The 9,519-nt window shown below is 44.5% G+C and overlaps 1 pseudogene; it reads left to right on the forward strand.

The window, feature by feature from the left end:
• On the forward strand, positions 3,706 to 5,762 carry LOC100624249 (annotated as a pseudogene).

The raw sequence follows: 9,519 nt of genomic DNA on the forward strand, positions 1-9,519 counted from the left end.
GTTTCTTATTTTTATATGTTATGAAAGGGTTAGGCCTTAATTCAAATTGCCATTTAAGAGCCTGTAAAAGGGATGTGTATGGCAGTGGGAGTTATCACATATGTTCTTATAAACTATTGGTTTGCGTGATACTGTGATTTATGATGAGAAACATACAGCTTTGCACTTGTTTATGGCAAGAGCTCCCCAAACCCTTGGAGTCTCCTGAGGGCAGAGAGTAATCAAGGTGTCTTTGTTATGCAAATTAGGGGGCTTTTGGAATGCCTTTGATCATCCCAGGACCGGAGCTGGTCCCCCAGAGGAACCAACCAGGTGATTAGAGGGTTAGAACTTCCGGTCTCAGGGCCCTGATTTCTGGGGACCGGGAGAGGAGCTGGAGATGGAATTGATCGGCAATGGCCAATGAGTCAATCATGGCCATTGTAATGAAGCAGCTATAAAAATCTGAACAGATGGGGTTCAGAGCGCCTCCAGGTTCCACAGAGGATCAGGAGAGTGGAGCACCTGGAGAGGAAATGGCAGCTCCGTGCCCTGACCCCAGCCTTGTCCCACCCGCTCTTCCCTCTGGCTGTCCCTGAGCTACGTCCTTTGGATGGTGAACCAGTGATCCAGTAAGCAAAACGCTTCTCTGCGTTCTGGGAGCCACTCTAGCAAATTAACCGATCCCAAAGGAGTGGGTGGTGAAAACCCCCAAATCTGCGCCAGTCGGTCAAAAGCATCAGGTAACAACCCCTAGAGAAGGGCGGGGGGGGGTGTAGTTCTGAGCCCTTCTCTGTGGGTTCTGAATCTGTCACTAGGTAGATAGCGTCAGAACAAAATTGCAGGACACCCTGCTGGTGCCTGAGAATCGCTTGTTGTTGTGGGGAAGTCTACACACACACACACACACAATTGGGTCCAGGAACCTAGAAGTTCGATAAAATATTTGTTCACCTTAAACAGTTCTCAATGTCCTACCTCCCTGTCGTCCCTCTGAAACAGAACCTGGTTACTTTGGTAAAAGTTAAAATGAAGGTGATTGAGGCTGTGCCAGGAACAGCAGGGTCAGAGGAGGACATTGTGTGTTAGGATATTCATAGGGGCTCTTCTCTTCATGAGAAGACAAACTTCAAAAATCAAATAAACTGAAAGGTATATTTGTATGACTCTGCACTGGTAAAACATGGGAAAAGACATGATTCTTCTTTTTCTTTTTTCTTTATTTTATTTTATTTTATTTTTTGGTGTGTCCTTTTAGGGCCGAACCTGTGGCATATGGAAGTTCCCAAGCTAGGGGTTCTGATCGGAGCTGCAGCTGCCACCCTACACCACAGCCGCCACAACGCCAGATCTGAGCCAAGTCTGCGACTACATTGCAGCTTGCAGCAATGCCGGATCCCTAACCAGCATCCTCATGGGTCCTATTTGGGTTCTCGACCTGCTGAGCCACAACAGGAATTCGCTCTTTCTTTCTTCCTTTCGTCCTTCCTCTCTCTCCCTTTCCTTCTTTCTTTTTTCTTTTTCTTTTTCTGACATGATTCTTTCCAAAGCAAAGTTTCAGATCCGTTTGACGTGTCCAAGGATTACTTGCTTTGTCACATGAACTTGGATTTTTAATAAAATTGCCTTTCAGCTAGTAGTTTCTATGCAAAAGTGGTTTTTGTTTTGTGTAACCTATTTAAAGTATTAGAAGTTCAGCTTCTTTGTTTTCTGGACGTTTGGACAATATTGGATTTATGTAAGCGCTTGTTAGTCTCTATAAGCCAATCAGAACAAATCTCCTTTAATTTGAGTCTTTTAAATCTAATTTGCTACACCCTTAAGGAGGTAGGAAAATATTCCACTGCTGGAATAATGAGATTTAAGGATTTTCTCACTTATAGGCCTCCACACTTCCTGCAGTTTGCAGCTTCAGTTTTACAATATTAGTCACTAGTCAGAGGAGACACAGAATCACAAAAACTCGCCAGTCCAGATCTCAAAGGGCCTTTCTCCTTTCCATTGGGCACAGAGTATTTTAAGGGACGTGGTCACACAAGTAAATAATAAGACCCAACCGAAAGAACCGACAAACCAGATTGTCTGTCATCTCTCACTCAACAGAGGGAGCTCATCATTCACTTGGCAGAGCTCTCAGCAAAGGGCAAGTCACAAAACCGGATTCCTGACCACCGCTGTCAGCCGTGGGGAAACTCGTCAGCCTGCACCATTCACGTCTGTGTACACAGATCAGCCTGCAACCAGCTACGGAAAAGGGGCACAGACCAAAAGACAGGTTAGACAAATCGCAGACAAACAGACCCAACCCACAACCAGAAACGAAACCAAAGAATCAAAAGGAAAGAGGAAAAAACAGAGTTAGCAAAAACAGTGTTCCCGCACTCCTTGAGGTTCATTCCAGGAGTCCAGAAAAGACATGACTTAAACAGCCTTGGGGTTCTTCTGGTAATCTTATCAGAAAGTAACCGGATCAACTATAATACATTTTTTTTGTAATTTCTAAAAAGTGAAAGAAAAAAAAAAAAAGAAAGAAAGAAAGAACGTTACTAGGCAGAGCTTCCATTACTGAGTTCCTCACTCTAACACAAGGGAAGAACCCTTCAGAAGGTCTCTAAACAAGGCTTTCTTGGTAGGTTTGTCTACCTTTTGAATCTTCCAAGCTCACTGTCATCAGGTAAGGTCAGAAGAACTCACAGTAAGATTTGGGGAAAGGAAGGGACTCTACACAGCAGGTTACTGGCCCGCTGAAGGGTCTGAAACTCGGATGGGATGCAAACGTGGAGCTGTTGCTATTCTCTAATCCCTGCCTTCCCCTTCCCGCGAGGCTGCACATCTCTGGCGGGCTCCTTAGCCTTCTAGTCACTCAGTACACAGAAAGCTCTCGTCTCGTACTCGCCACTCCTCCACATCACATCAGGTCCTCATTTCGTTTGCTCTCCAGCCCACCTCCGACCTTCTCCATCCTACATTGCATCTTCCCTGCAACCAGTTAAGTCAGAGATACTTGTCCATTTCCCGCTTCCTTCAGAGTCATTTGAATAAGAAAGCAGTGCTGGACAAAGGACTGAAGGCAAAGGCAGACCACACATTTTCCCTTTGATCAATTCCCGTGTCAAAAGCCCGACCTGGGGGAGAGAGCGGGAGGGAATGGAAAGAGGCTCGGATCAAACTGCACTTGAGATCTGTTACTCCATAAATTTCTTTCTCTTTGGCCTCTTCTGGTCTCTGACCTCGAGTTTCTCTCTTTGTGTCTTCAGCTTCGTGTCTCTCTCAGGCTGCCTTACCTCCCTTCTCCCTCCTACTTCCAATGCTGATCCCTGCTCTGCCCTAGACTCGCCAAGAACGGTGGAGAAGTTCTATCTGAAATCTAACTTGAGGAGTTCCCATCATGGCACAGCGGAAATGAAACTGACTGGGAACCATGAGGTTGCGGGTTCGATCCCTGGCCTCGCTCAGTGGATTAAGGATCCGGCGTTGCCATGAGCTGTGGGTTAGGTCAGAGACAGGGCTGGGATCTGGTGTTGCTGTGGCTGTTTCGTAGGCCGGTGGCTACAGCTCTGATTCTGATTTGACCCCTAGCCTGAGAACGTCCATTTGCCGCAGGTGCGGCCCTAAAAAGCAAAAAAAAGAAAGAAAGAAAGAAAAAAGAAATCTAACCTGAGTGATTTCTTTGGAGGCTCCCCAGTTCCTCACTTGGAATCTGGGGAGGAAATTTTGACTGAAGGGACCGACAACCGTCAGAGTCCCCAACATGCCTCCAGACTCAAACTTCTTGATGACTCTGCCTCAATTTTCAGCTTGGAAGGGTTAGGCTAGAAAGGACATGTCTAAGAAGAGGAATGGGGTGCGGAGGCGACAGGATGGAGAAAGCAGTGAAGACTGAGACTCACCAGGGATGGGGATTGGAACAGGGTAGGGATGAACCCTGGAAGAAGCAGGAGCTGATGATAAAGACAGAAGAACTGGAGATAAAGATGAAGATGGAGATGAGGATGGAACAGAGCCCAGGTAGCAGTGGGGGTAGGGATGGTGTAGAAGCTGAGGATGAAAAGAGGAGAGAGGAGGAGCTGGGTGGGAATGAAGATGGGAAGATGGACCTGTAGGGATCGGGGATTGCGGATAAGGAGAAGGTATGGAGATGGGGATAGGAGTGGAGGTGGAGGGGGGTGGAAATGGGAGTAGCAGGGAATCAGGAAGCGTGTGACAGCAGGTTGGAAATGATGATTCGTATGAAGTCAGGATGGGAGCAGGATGGGGAGTCAGGATGGGTGATTACCCCTAATTATTGGGATACTTTATGCTGCTTTGTCCTCAGCTTTGATCCTGACGGACCCTCTGGAATAAACAGGAAAAAGTCCCTTTCAACATCTTTTAGAGTCTTTGAAGGCACGCAAGCAACATCAACATGTTGTCCAAGTTTGTGGTTCTGGGTTACTGGGATATTTGCTGGCTGGCACATGACATCCACGTGCTCCTGGAGTTCCTGGAGACATCCCACGCAGAGAAACAGTGTGCGTGTGGGAGCGGCTGACCGTGGTAAAAGCCAGAGGCTGGATGTGAAATTTAGACCAGACCTGGATTTTTCTAAGCTGCCCCATCCCGTGGACCACAAGAACGAGACTGACTCAGAGTAATGCCATCTCACTCACCCGCAGGCACAACATGTGTGGTGGGACTGAAGAGGAAAAGATTCAAGCGGCCCTGATGGAGAACCAAATGATGCATTCTCACATGCAACTGCTAATAACTCTGCTACAACCTTGACCACGAGAAACAGAAGCCTTGGCCCTTGGAAGAGCTCCCCGGTCATGCTCTTTGTTTCTGGGGAAATACTCACATTTTGCAGGAGGAAAGCTCACCTTGGTGGATTTCCTCATCGATGATGTCCTAGATCAGAACCACTTCTTTGAGCCCAAGAGCCTGGATGGATTTTCAAATCCAAAGGCTTTCATGGGCTGTTTGGAGGCTTTGGAGAAAATAGCAGCCTACGTACGGTTGGACCGCTTCCTCTAGATGCCCCACAAAACCAAAATGACCTGGTGAGGCAACAAAAGAGCACACTGAGTAGGAGACAGACTTATACTCCTTGTTTTGTCCCATCCTGTCCCCTGGGGACCTCTCTTCTCTGCTCTTTTCAATAAATAGCACTTAGTGTACTGAGGGGTTTCTCTTGGGAGTAAAGGCCGAGGAAGATTAAAGATACGTGAATTCAATCACTGCAATGCTGACATCCCCCCAACCCCAATACCTGGATTCAAGGGCTAGAGGTTCTTGCCCAGTCCTCGAGAGTGAGTTCTAGAAATAAAGGTGAGATTGTATAGCTGTCGAGAGCAGGTGTGTTAAATGAGGCTGGAGCCCCTGTAAAGACCTGGTGAAGATATTAAGTAAAATCGCATGGTACCGTGGACTCAGCAGAACCGGAGTTCAGAAACAGACTCTTGTATATGTATAAAGATGATGTTTCCAACTGGTGGACTAACCAGTATGTAGGACTGGGACAGTCACTTAGCAATTAAAAATAATAAGCCCATTCCTCACACCATGCACTGAAATGAATTCATCTGAAGTTTAAGGCCCAATATTAAACACAAAGCTGAAGGAGTGTGAATATAAATGTATGAATTTTTGTGATTGTAGGGTAGGAAAAGTTTCTCTAAATGAGACATTTTAAAACCTGTTTGGGAGGAGGGAAGAATTCAGAGGGTGGGAATAACATATACACACGACTGTATATGCAATAGATGATCAGGAGATCCCTTCGAGGCTCAGTGGAAACGTATCTGACTAGTTTCCCTGAGGACACAGGTTCGATCCCTGGCCTCGCTCCGTGGGTTAAGGATCTGGCGTTGGCGTAAGCAGTGGTGTAGGTCACAGACGCAGCTCGGATCCCCCGTTGCTCTGGCTGTGGCATAGGCCAGCAGCTATATCTCTGGTTTGACCCCTAGCCTGGGAACCTCCATATGCCTTGGGTGTGGCCCTAAAAAGACAGAAAAATAGAAAACAAAAGTTTTGAAAAAATTAAATAAAATAGATGATTAAAGGGAACCTACTGTGTAGCACAGAGAAATCTACTCAAGGGTTTGTAATACTCTATATGGGAAAAAAGAATGGATATATTTATATGTATGACTGATTCACCTGAAACTAATACAACATTGTAAATCAACTCTACGCCAATACAATTAAATTAAAATAAAATGCCATGACAGGAAAGATTTACAAATTGAGCATTATTTCAAATTCTAAAAAATGCTTTATGACAAGGGACAACTAAGCAAAATTAACTGGCAGGTGAGATTAAAGACCGGTATAGAGACTATTTAAAGAACTCTTGTGGAGTTCTCTCGCGGTTCAGCAGGTTAAGAATCTGGTATTGCCATGGCTACGGCTCAGGTGGATGCTGTGGCACAGGTTCAGTCCCTGATCTGGGAATGTCTACATGCCTTGGGTATAACAAAAAAAAGAAAAAAGAAAAGAAAGAATTCTTGTAAATCATTTAAGGCAACTCAAGTTGTTGTTTTTTTTTTTTAATTGAATATAGTTCCTTGTGCTATAGAGCAGGTCCATATTGTTTATCTATTTTATATATAGCAGTGTGTGTCTGCTGGTCCCAAATCCCCACTTTACCCCACCCCCTTTCCCCTTTGGTAACCACACCTGAGAAGTAGGTCTCTCCCCCAGGTACAGACGTGAGTGGTTTTTCCCGGTATGAACTGGGAATTCTCAGAACAAGGTGTATTCTCATGTGTGCGGTCGTGGATGGTAGAGGCTCTAGATTTGCTCTATTTGAACGTGCTCTTCTTATAAATCAAGTTCCAAAATCTCCTAGGAGAATGTCCTCAAATTCTTATAGCCCGAGGCGGTCTCCCTGCTCTCATTATGGGCAATTATTCCAGCCCTGGATATATTTCTGGAAGGAGATTCTGGCTGGAGACCTTAGAGAATAATATTTCCTAGGGCCACGGAGGTGTATGAGGAGGGGCCCATGGCTGGCTAGTCCTCTTGGGCAGTGGGTAGGTAGGGGCGTCCTTTGTCCAAATCCATACTTTTCCATCAGCCAGTTCCTCTACTAACAGCACAGCGTCCTTAAATTTTTTTATTTTTTATACTTTTTTTTGGACAAATCTGCATTTATTAATCCTATTTCCTTTAAGAACAAGTGGCCGCACCTGCAGCATATGGAAGTTCCCGGGCTAGGGGTTGAGCCACAGCCACTGTGGTTATGTTGTGAGCCACACGCGAGTCCTATTTTTACACATTTGTTAGAGGTGACACTGCATTTACAGTTGTTGCAAAATATTGACTCTATTTCCTGTGCCGTATAATCATCCTATCTTGCACCCAATAGTTTGTAACTTCCACTCCCCCACGCCCAAGTGTTGCCCCTCTCCCCTCCCGCTGGTAATCACTCTTTTGTTCTCTGTATCTGTGAGTCTGCTGCTTCTTTGTGGGAGGGGTGTTATTTTTTTGTTTGTTTTCTTTTTAGGGCCACACCTGCTGCACATGGAAGTTCCCAGCCTAGGGGTCCAACTGGAGCTGCAGCTGCTGGCCTACACCACAGCTCCGAGCCAGCTGTGACCTACACTGCAGCTCAAGGCAATGCCGGACCCCAACCCACTGATCAAAGCAAGGGATCAAACCCACATCCTCGTGGATACTAGTCAGGTTCTTAACCGGCTGAGCTACAGCAGAACTCCTGTAGTGTCTTTCATTAGAGTTTCATCATTTTCCATGAAGAGGCCTTGCACATAGATTGGTAGACTTATTCTGAAGACGTCATTTTTTTAACGCTGTGGTGAATTTTTTTTAAATCTCGATTTGCTTTTTACAAAATGCAGACATGAAATTGGTTTTTTAATGTTGATTTTGCATTTAGCAACTATGCTAAACTATAATTATTTAACTTTAGGTTATTGAGGTTTTATAAATTCATATAATCATAAGATCTTCAAATAATGTCCTTCCGATCCTTTATCTTTTGTTTTATATTTTAAGTTTTTACTTTTCATACTTCATAGGCTATGACCTCAAGGACAACATTGAATAGAAGCAATGACTGCAGGCATTCACGTCTTGTTCCAATCTCAAAAGGAAGGCTTTGTTGCTTGCCACGGGGTTTTTATAAACAGCTTTTATCAGATTAAGGAAACGTCATTCTATTCTTAGGAGTTTTCGTAAGAAGGTATTCAATGTTATCGAATACTTTTTCTATGTCTATTGAAACGGTCATATGCTTTTTGTCTTATAATTTGTGGCGAATCAAATTGATTGATATTTTGAATGCTCAAACTTTGAAGGTGTTCTATGAGTTGGAGTTACACATTTGAAATTCTATCTTGATTACTATTGGAAAAGCTTCCACAAGTTTCAGATTAATTTTTTTTAATGTGTAGGCTAGAGGAAGGACTCTCTTACCCTTTACCGAACCTCCAGCCAATCTTCTTCTACAGTTACCTGAACAAAAGGGTGTAGGTCAATGCTCCACTGCTTTAACTAACAACTAAATCCACTTTAGGTGTTTCCTTTAAAAGGAGGCGGTAAAATTGCAAATCAAAAGAGAAAACTGGAAATGTTTAGGGTTTGGTTGGAAATAGAGCTTATTTCACCTTGATTCAATATGTTTAACACCTATTTGGCAGATTAAATCTCAGCGAGTTAATTCCACTTCCTAATATTTCACCGGAAAATCCAGTTTTTGAGCCTAAAGGGCAATCTTTCCTTTTCTGAATTGGTTAGTAGCACTTTTAATTTTCTAAAAGGATAATTATGAATAATGTCTAGCAATAATAGTTTTTTTTCCCCCTCTCATTAAAAAATAAATAAATAAAAAAAACCCTCAAGTGCACATTGTTTCTTTAGCTTAAGTAAACAGACATTTTGAAAGCAGAGATTGCACCATCTGGCTGTTTAGGTGAATTGGCAGATATCCCGACCTCTCCTTTTATCCAGCAACCACACCCAGCAGCTGTTCGAGCGCCACTGAAACAAGTGGTCCCTCTTCAGCTCTTGGGCAACTTTGTGTATTTCAAAAGCTTTGAGTCTGAAGGCAGAGACAAAACGGGGTACCTACATACTGTGGACTATTGTTCAGCCTTCAAAAGAAGGAAGGGCGTGGGGGGATTGAATGAAGGTGGTCAAAGGTACACCCTTCCAATTAGAAGGTCGGTGAGTACTGGGGCTCTAAGGGGATGATAGTTAACACCGCTGTGTGCCATCGTCCAAGGTGGCTAAGAGCATACCTCCTTAAAGTTCTCATCCCAAGGAAACAACATTTTTTTAACTATAGGACGTGGGGGATTTTCGTTTTTGTTTGCCTTTTTTGGAGTTCCCAGGTCAGGGATCATATCCGAGCCAATGTAAACTACACTGCAGCTGTGGCAACGCCAGATCCTTAACCCACTGGGCCAGGCCAGGGATGGAACCGCGTCCCAGCGCTCCCAAAACACCGCCCGATCCTGTTGAGCCACAGCAGGAACTCAAGGTGGTGGCTGTTAACTGGAGCTCTTGTGGTCATCATTTCCCAGGATACGGAGGTCGGTG

This window comes from Sus scrofa, chromosome 6 (genome assembly GCF_000003025.6).
Source record: "Sus scrofa isolate TJ Tabasco breed Duroc chromosome 6, Sscrofa11.1, whole genome shotgun sequence".
Classification (NCBI taxonomy): Eukaryota; Metazoa; Chordata; class Mammalia; order Artiodactyla; family Suidae; genus Sus; species Sus scrofa.